We start from the raw sequence: 9,968 nt of genomic DNA, 5'->3' as shown, positions 1-9,968 counted from the left end.
AGGTCCTCTCAGAGACACTTCTAGCACTCGACTTCTAAACCCATTCTGAGCACCTGATCTGGGCTGGAGAGGCTGGGCTGAGTCAGAGTGGCCAAACTAAAGCCAAGAACAATACCCAGATATGCAGCACAGAGCAGGAGGTTCTCAATGTGATAGAGCAAGAGGTTGTATTAGAGCAAAGAATAATTCTTAGGAAGGCTGTATGGAGAATGCAATATTTGAGCTGAAGTAGAAAGAAGAGCCCCTGCTGTGTGGAGTATGTCCATCCTCAGGAAGTGTGGTAGCCAAATTTCTACCTGCAGAGGTCATGTCCTACCTCTCCCAAGAGACTTACCACCTGAGCCCAAATAGTCCTCCTGGTAACCACTCACATTTGCATTCAACAGCTATCTGTCCAGCTGTTGTATCAGGCACTGAACCAGGCACTGGGGAGGGGAGAGGGTTATATATTATCAAGTGCATAAGGTCCCTGCTGTTGTGAACACAAACAAGCAGAAAGTAAATTGGAGTTGTGGTTGGAAAAAGAGTGTGCAGGAGATAATAAAATAGAGGGGTGTGTCTGAGAGTTGGTGGTCAGGAACACCTTGCTGAGGAGGAAGCAAGACATGAATGTAGTCCTGCTCCATGAGAAGAAATAAGTCACGTGAGGGTCTAGGGAAGGATGAGCCTAGGCCAAGGCAGAGCAGCAAGTGCAACCAATAGCCCCAAGTTTGGCATGTCTGGAAAATAGTAAAGGAGCGCGTGCGCGCGCGCGCGCACACACACACACACACACACACACACACACACACACAAACAAACATACACACACTCATATCCTTTGTGGGGCTGGCGCAGATGGGGAGTGGTCTGATATGATGTCAAAGGCGTGGAGAGTACCATGAAACCATGTGGAAAGATAGAATGGATTTTGCCAGGAGCAGACTGCCCAGAGAACAGACTGTGGGGTGGGGTGGCCTTGTGCTCACTGGGGACTCTTCCCTTCTCCTTAAGTCCACCCTGGAGCTAAAATGGTTAGCCTGGATTTCTCAAACATAGAATCAGGAGCTTAGCTCTCAAGGGAAGGCTGGGAGCCAAAAGGAGCTTCAGCCCCTTGTAAGGAAGCATTTGAGAGATTCTTCTATCCTTTTGTGGCTAAGACCTCCCCCCAAAAAAACTTGGCCTCCAGCTACACCCCTCCCATCGTAACCCTCCAGGGCATTGATGGTGAAGGTGAGCTCTTCACCCAGGCTTCAGTGATCTTCAAATTTTGCTAAGTGGTCCCAAAGGGGGCCTGACCCACAGAGATGAAAGCCGAAGTGGCTCTTGAAACAGCTTTATTATGCCTCTAGGCAGGGTTCTTAGTGCCTCTCTTTGTGCAGGTATCTCTGCAACTGAATCCATCCTCAGCAATTCCAGTCACATCCCCTTCTTCTGTAAACGGGGCCAGTGGGATATGTAGAAAATTTATCTGGTTTAACTAGGATTACCCTGAATAAACTATTTTTCTTGTCTTGATTTACCATTGAGAGGTTGGGCCCGGATGAAGCCGTGTGAATTATGATAGACACTCCTGCCCCACCTGAAGTTTAATTAATTAATGGGGCTGAACACTGATGGTGACCCTGCACTAGGGGCCCAGTGGGCAGAGGGGCAGCAGGGCATAAGTGCAGCTAATTGAGGCTTCCAGGCGCTGCTACACTGGGCTCAAAACCAGATGTCACAGCCTCATTAAGGAAGCAGGGAATGGAGCCCAGTAGAGATTCCAAGTCCCTGGTCCAGTGGCTCTACTAGTGCACAGAGTCCAGGGGCTCCCTAATATTCTTTCCTTTCCAGCTCTTCCCACTGCAAGAAGCACTCCTAAATAGCAGAATTAATCACTGGGGCAAGGGAGTGACAGAAAACCCTCACAGGGAGACTGGGAGCCCACTGCAGAGTCTGCCACAGAACCACAGAATGCACACCTCTCTGCCCTGCCACCCATGACTCATCCTCCACTTCTAAGCCTTTCCTGGACATTCTTACTGCTGGCCTTGGAGCTGCCTAACCCTCTTAGGAAAAAGACTCTGGGAACATTGGAAGGACCTGTGGGGTTGGAGAAGTGAAGTCATGGACCCTAAGAGTCCAAGTGAAAAGTTGGTCATCCACTTTGTATCTTTATGCAGACTGCAATATTTTAAAATTTGGGCAACACAAAACAAAAATCAGAAAAGTTCACATAAAAATCCAGACTTCTGGCTTCATTTGGAAAATCAGAAAATTTGGTCACACTGAGCTAACATGCTCTCATGGTGATAAGGGATTCATCCAGCCACCTGTGGACCTGCTTCCCTTATTTGCCTCACCACCTGACTCCCACAAACACCTGAATTTGTTAATCCCACCTTCTAGACAGTGAGGCTGTGCCAAAGAGGCACTGGACTGATAGCACCCAGGAATCCAGGACAGAGCATGTGACCTCGTCAGAGAGCCAACAAGGGATTACCCCAATGGGGAAGAGTCACTTCTAAACAGCGAGGGGAGTGGCATCTGTGCTGAATTCCTCAGATGGGCTAAAGGGTTGGAGGAGGCATTCCAGCAGGGGGACAGCAGGACCAAGGCATCAGGAGGGGAAGTCCAGGGACTTTCATAAGAGCTGACTACAGTGAGGTTAAATCCTAGGGACATAGAGAGAGGTTTCCAAACCTCTTTCCTCGGCACATTTCAACACACCACAGACATCCCCAAACTGATATGGTTTAAGTAGCCTCTGCTCTGAAGTGGGGTCAGTGTCACATCACCACACAAGGATGACTTCATCTGCCATGAGAGCAGTGACTCCTATCAGGGAGGCTGGCCCCTCAGGAAGAAAGGAAACTCTGTCAGCCCTTGAAAATGCTGGGGCATGATAAGGGATGTGGGCAGAGGTGTGGTTGACACTCCAGAAAGACTCAAGTTCATATCTTGTACATGTTATAATGCAGACACCATGGAGGAAATAAAAACATGGAGGAAATAAAAACAGGCAGGTCTGTGCCTCCATAGCCAAAGTGAAATCAGAAGCCAGTTGAGATCGGGGCTGGCTCCCTCTTGCTCTTTCCTAGCTTTCATATCCACAGTTAGAACACTCCACTTCTGCCAAGAATTCCCAGCCAGTGGTAGAGCAGCAGGCCAGTGGCACACGCACACACACACACACACACACACACACACACACACTGCTGCAAACCTCAGAAGCTTCATGCAGTACATTATCAAGTGCAGTCCCTGCAGCTATGCCCTAGACCTGTATGGTCTCCAGAGGGCTTCCAAAGCAACATAGTTTGGCACTGAATTAGAAGATAAGAAGAGTTGTAGAAATTGGTGCTTTAAAACAACGCTGCTGAGATAAAATTTAATGGTGGAAGAAATACAGTATTTTGAAAACACAAAAATAAACATTCTGCAGAGCTTGTATATGAAGTCTTGCAGTACAGCGTGTGAAAGCTGCTCTGTCGTGGAAGAAGTCTAATAATTTTTAATAGTCCTGTAAATCTCCCTTATGAGATGCAGCTACTGTAAACACTTCTCCATATTTTGTTCAAGTATTTATGTAGTGCCATTAGAAGTTATTAAACCAGAATGATTTTCATTGATAACTCTCATTCTGAAAGGAGCAGCCAGCTGACTCAAACTAAAGCGGGAAAAAGTCCCCTGCAGGGTCAGATGCATGAAGCTGCTCCTGGAACTTTCCTTCTGACCTGAAGGCAGCCTGAGCCATCCTGACCTCACCCAGAGATCACTGTCAAATTCCCTGATTCCTTAGGCCTCTATCTCTCCAGTTAGAAAATAAGAAGCAATCATTTTTGCACATCATTTATTTTTTAGCATGTGTTGCACCTACTACATGGTTCTAGGCACTATATAAGGCCCTAGGAATGCAATGGCAATGGAAAAGAGCCATTATTCCTTCCTTCACAGAGCTTATGGTCCAAAAGCAGTCAGAGGCATCAATCAAAGAATCACACAGCAAATGTACAACTGTAAATGAGCAACTGCCTTAAATGAAAGATATGCAGAGGATTGTTCAGAGAGAGAGATCTGCCTTGGACCAGTCCACAGGGCAGAAAAAGTTTCTCCTAGGAAAAACCCTTGAGCTAATATCTGTAAGATTTATAAAACTAGTATTCAAATAGGCCGAGAGGGGAGGGAAGAGCAGGAAGAGCAGAGACAAGGTCTAGGTGTGGGAGAAAAAGCAAAGTGTATGAGACTTAAGGGAAGACTGGGTGACTAGAAGACAAAAGACTGAGGGGGGGGCATGGTGGGAGGGGGCTGGGGGAAGACAAGAGCCCCACCATGGAAGGCCAGCGTGACAGATGTGTCTTTATTCAGGGAGAGCCATTGGAGGGCTTGTAGCAGAGTGGGAAGGGCTACAATACACAAATGTGCTCTGGAAGCCATCACTCCAGCTGCAATGTGGTGTAGTGACTAGAGGGGGTGCTGAGCACAAGCAGATGGGCCAGCAAGGAGGCTAGGGCAAGGCTAGGAGGAGGAAGTGTGAAGAAAAGTCCCTCTGCTTATGAGCTGTACAATTGGATGGAAGGTGTGCCATTTACCAAAATGGAAACAATGGAAAGTACCAAGTTTGATGGGCAAAGGTCATGAATTTGGTTTTGGATCATTAAATGTGGGCAGTCTGTGAGAAAGATACTAAGCCAGGTCCAAACTCAGGTATAGATCACAGGAAAGATCTAGGATGGAGGTGTAAATTTACAAGCCATCCATGTGTAGAGGGCAATTAAAGCTGTGAGCCTGCATGTAATTTTCTTGGGAGGTGATATAATGATAAGGAAACAGAAATGGATCAATCTGTATGAAGTCCACCACTTAACAAAGTTGTTCTCCACCTTGGCTGTGCATTAGAGTCATGCAGAGAGCTTTAAAAATGCTGACACATGGGTCCCACCTACAGAGATTATAATTTTATGACTGAATTGGTCTTGGGTGTGACCTGAGCATTCCAATTTTTTAAAGCTCCCCATGTGATTCTAATGTGCAACCAAGGTTGGAAACTACTGACTTAACAGCTGGGAAGAGCTGCCAAGGAATCAGAAAGTATCATCTAAATAAATACGAGGACTCTCTCCTTCATGCAGGAAAGAGAGTCAACAGTGCCAAGTGCTGCTGAGGGTCAGTAGGATCAGGACCCCAAGTGTTCACTGGATTTAGCAACATGAAAGTCACTGATGACATTGCTGAGAGGTATTCATCACCTTCTTTGTTGGCCTCTCAGGAGCTGCGATGATGTGACTGTCACACTGCTCAGGCTTTATAAGGATGATGTAGGTGGCATATAGCAGCAAGATTTGCAATCAGTTGAGTGAAGAAGGATGGGAACTAATTACTGCCCTGGGTATGTATTGGCACAACCTCTATGGAGAGCAGTTTGTCTCTATCTGTCAAAATTATAAATGCATGTACCAGGAATCCCATTTCTAGGAACAATAGCTCAATGACAAATGCTCAGGGATATTCATTCAAACAGTGCTTATGATAGCAACAGATTGGAAATCCTGAAAATTCCCATCAACTGGGGATACTATAGCCATGGTGGGAATGCAGACACCCAAGTGTACTGCCAGGCTCCACGATGCAGAGTGAAGATAAGCACAAGAACAGTGTGTATGGCAGTGCACTAACACCTGTCACACAAAGGGAGTAATAGATGCTTATTTGCACATATCTGTTTTCTCTGTAACAACACTTGAGACAGACACATGGGTTACTTTCTGGAACAGAAACTGGGTGCTGGGTGACTTGACAATAGAAAAGAGTTTCACTGCGTTTGTTACCTTTTAAGATTTTGAATTTCGAACTATTGAAACCTACTGAAAATAAAACTGATGGGAATAGTATTTCTCTGAGAAGAGCAGGGAGGGTGAGGCTACATCCCAGGTGTAATCAGATTAGACTTTTGGGGACCACACCTATTTCCGTGTCCTCTGTAAATGCATCTAAGAGAGTAAAGGGATTTCTTTTTTTTTTCTTTTTCTTTTCTTTTTTTTTTTTTTTGAGAGTAAAGGGATTTCTGTTGTTGTTTGTCTCATCCTTTGTTGTTTTCAGTCCACAAGTTTTGAAGAACTGGAATATATTCTTTAGAGATTAGACTGGGATATTGTTCATCAATGTCAAAGATATACTTTGGAGCTAATTATAATCTTTATTAACACCCAGGAACTGAAGTTAATCTCTGAGGTTGGCATAGAATTCACAGGTGTAGGAGCCAGGGATCTGGGGTTGCTTCCTACCTTTTTTTCCCCAGTAATTTAGAGTGGGTTTATGCAAGTTACTTCACCTATGTTCACCTCCATTCTTCATCTATGTAATTCCTGCTTAGCTGTCTCCACTAAACCCCCGGAAGCAGTAAATGAGACCCTGGCTGTGCTATCATTGGTGAGGAATAAAGATGCTTACAAATGTGCAGGTTTGCTATTTTTATCCCATTGCTGCTTGAAACTTAAAGATCTTTTAGAATAAACAAATACCTTCAAGGAAGCTAAACATCCAGATTTCATTACAGCTCAAGAACTCAGTGATTTTCCAACCCTTAACCCTGTCACATGCCCAGAAAGAGAAGACTCTCAGCTAAGCCTGAGCCTCTCAGACTTTGGAAAGTGCTTCTCTCTGCAAGATGAGTACAATACACAAAGAAAGCCTGGGTTGGCTGCATGCACAGAAAGGCAGGTTGACTAACTTCTTAAGGGGCCCATTAAGAAAGGGGCTTGAGGGGTAGCTACTGACCTACCAGCCAAAAGGATGAATCTGCAGCCTCCCTCTGCAGGGCTGGCAAGACAGCGGAGCAGCCGCCAGATTCTCACAGAGATCCTCAGAGCTTTTAGTGAGTGATCGGGTCTGTAAAGTGTGACCTTCCTAGAATGGTAAGAATAGGCTTTGTTCATTCATTTCATCTTCTCTAAAGGTACCATTAATGATATATTGATTTTTCCTTTTAGAGGAAATCATAAAATATTTTGTAAGACAGAGATTTGAGGCTGTACTCCTAACCCTCACCAGCTCGCACTTCCCTGCGGGCTTATAATTGTGAGGAAAGACCATGGGTGCTGGAGAGCCAGCAGGAGGAAGAGCCCCACTGTGAAAGTGCTATGGAGGTTCACTGGCAGCCAGGAACTACCTGATGCTGGAGACCATGGGTGCCTGGAGGTTAGTAGAAGAGAACTCAGTGGCTCCTCCAGGGCCTGAAACTGGAGGGGAGCAGAATCAAGATGCACTGAATCCCACCAGTATTCCCTTAGGTGAAGTGGCTCCAAACTGCACTCAAGGTCCAAGGTCCTATAGCAGCTCTTCCACACTGATACCCATCAAGATCTCAGGCAGCATTCTGAGATATAAAAGGGAGAAAAGGGGGAGGAGAGGAGCATTGGGTGAGGAGAGCAGAGGGAGGAAAAAGCCTGGGGAGAGGGTGGAGCTTTCTGCCCCTTTATGAATTTTGCCTCCAGTGGAACAGAAGGGGAACTAGGTCTCCAACACTCCCCACCCCTACCCTTCCCCCAGTGACTGGAGAAGTGAATTGGCAGGAAAAACAATAAATTAACATGAGAAAGGCCTGTCAGTCTTGCCAATGCTTCAATCTGCATAAAAGGGAGATCAGGGGGCCCAGACTGGGAGTAGGGGAAAGGTAGAGCAAGACTGGGAGGTGTGTTTGGGAGTTGTGTTGGGTGGGAGGGGAGACTGACACAGACTGACTGGGAGCTTGAAGGCTCTCTGGCTTCCGTGTGCACTCCTGCTCCCTCAGGAGCCGGATGGGATTCTCCGTGGTGAGAGACAGAGCCTGCATCCCTCCCTGGTCATTGATGGGATAAACATATAATTCTGGCTATAAATCCTCTAAAATTCTGGTCAGTTCTGGGACCATTCATTATTTGTTTTTTACATAGTACTTTCATTTTTAACCTACAAAAGTGTTTCACTGTGACTTTTATATCTGCAAAAAAAAAGATGTAATAAGAATTAAAACAAACAAACAAAACGCTGAATGCTTTTTCATCTACTGCAGATCAACATCCAGGGTCATTTTCTGGACACATAGGAGTCCACTGGTCTAATGGGGGGCCATCAGCCTCCTCCCACACTACCTCCCCACTGCCACACACATGCCTTCTCTGTCAAGCCCCTGTGCCCATCCTTCCCACAAACCCCAGCTCTGATGTTGAATCCCTGCAGGCAGTTACTCATGCCTTCCCAAGCTGGCACAGTGCTCACCATTTGGAATCCTCCTCAGCATGGGGCCACAGCCCTGTTAGACTTTCTAGCCCAGAACCAGCCCCAAGTGTGGATAGTGGCTGTGGATGAAAAGATCTCCAGGTTGAGTCAGTCCTCAGACAAGCAGGCAAAATGACAGCCAGAGAAATGATGTGCTATGAACAGGTTAAATGCCTCCCATGTGCCAATTCATTCAATCTTGGAAACAACTCTGAAAGTTAAGGTCTTGGACACCTCCATCTTACCCAGGTGTAGCAGGCACTTGGCATCACAGGACACAGGCTGGGAGACAATGGAGCTGGGGTGCACACCCCCATGACCTGCCTCCAGAGCTATGTGTTCAGCCAAAATTAGAAAAGTCATCTATATTTTTCTCCCTTTGGAGAAAGGGTGCCCCATGTCACAGCTTCTTTGAGAAGAAAAGCCTTCTTCTTCCAGAAAAGCCTTCTGTGTGTCTGCTATAAGACTGGGATTGGGAAGACAGCTGTAAAGCCTTCCTTGCAGACCCTAAAAGAGGAGGCAAGATCATGAGCACAGAGTTCTCTTAGGGGTGGATTTACTTCCAACTAGTGTCTCCCAACCCAGCAGTACACCGTTTGTGAACACCTTCACCCTGAATGTCACGGAAGATGTGAGTCAAAGACTAGCATTTAGACTGTCCTTTCATCACTCAAAGATATCTGTGTTCCCAAATGAATATGTTTGTGCCACTCTGACCAAGTTTCCAAAGAAAAGTTTACAAAAGCAATGGAATGGTTTGCTTTAAAAGGTCTTAGGTTTGAAGTAGGATCAGCTCCATGATTCCTTTGAATATAGAGTTCAAATGCCTTTAAAATGAGGTTCCTTTACACATGATATTTGAAGGACTTTCTCTCTCTCTCGCTCTCTTTCTCTCTCTCCTCCCAGGGCCATTCTACCTTAACTTTATTGTACTATTTGGGATAGAGGCCCATGTCAGGGTCTCAGGGTGATTCTTGGCTGTCTCCCAACCTTAGAGTGGTGGTCTCAGCTTGAAGCTCCCACCCCATTGCACCAATTTCTTTCTGCCTCTAATGAAAGAAGAGGAAGTAGGTGGCAGGGGAGTCAGATTCCTACAAACCCATCTAAAGGGGGAGGTATGAGGGACCTAGATTGTGGGATGGGTAGAAACTCCAGGACAATGCTAGGAAGGGGAGGAGCAGGAGCAGGTGCTGGGAGTGTTGGGATTCACAGTGTGGAGTGGTAAGGGTTCATAGGGTGAGGCTTGGTGGGGGATGATGGAGAGTTTGGGGTAGGCTACTGAGTGGAGTGAGGGGTGGTATACCCAGAAGGCAGCTCTAGGGGAGCAGAGGAAGAGAGGATGAAGCCAGAGTGCAGGGTGGCTTGCCAGGGGCTGGTGAGCCACCACTGCAGCCACTCTGTTCTCCTGGATCCCCAAAGTCCTGCATTCACAGAGCAGCAAGATGACCACCACAGTCTCCTGATGACCCATAACCAATGTCCTATCCAGAAAAGTACCCAGGCATCTCTGTCCTACCTGAGGAAGTTAAAGAACCCCAGATCAAGCATGGGAGGCTGTCCTGGTAGTCAGTCCAGGAAAGAACATCAGGGTGGGATGCCCTCAGGGACCACAAGGACCTGGAGCAGCCCAGGCTTCGAGGCCACAGGACAAACCCACTGCCTACATGGCCCCAAGGTGGGATACTGGCACAGCCAATTCCATCGTCTCACCTGGACCAAGCCCCTCAGTTAACCTGCAGGGACCTACTAGA

This window comes from Hyaena hyaena, unplaced genomic scaffold, assembly GCF_003009895.1.
Source record: "Hyaena hyaena isolate Hyena2069 unplaced genomic scaffold, ASM300989v1 scaffold_1980, whole genome shotgun sequence".
In the NCBI taxonomy this organism is placed as follows: domain Eukaryota; kingdom Metazoa; phylum Chordata; class Mammalia; order Carnivora; family Hyaenidae; genus Hyaena; species Hyaena hyaena.
The sequence above is the reverse complement of the archived record's forward strand: the minus strand, read 5'-3'. Positions refer to the sequence as shown.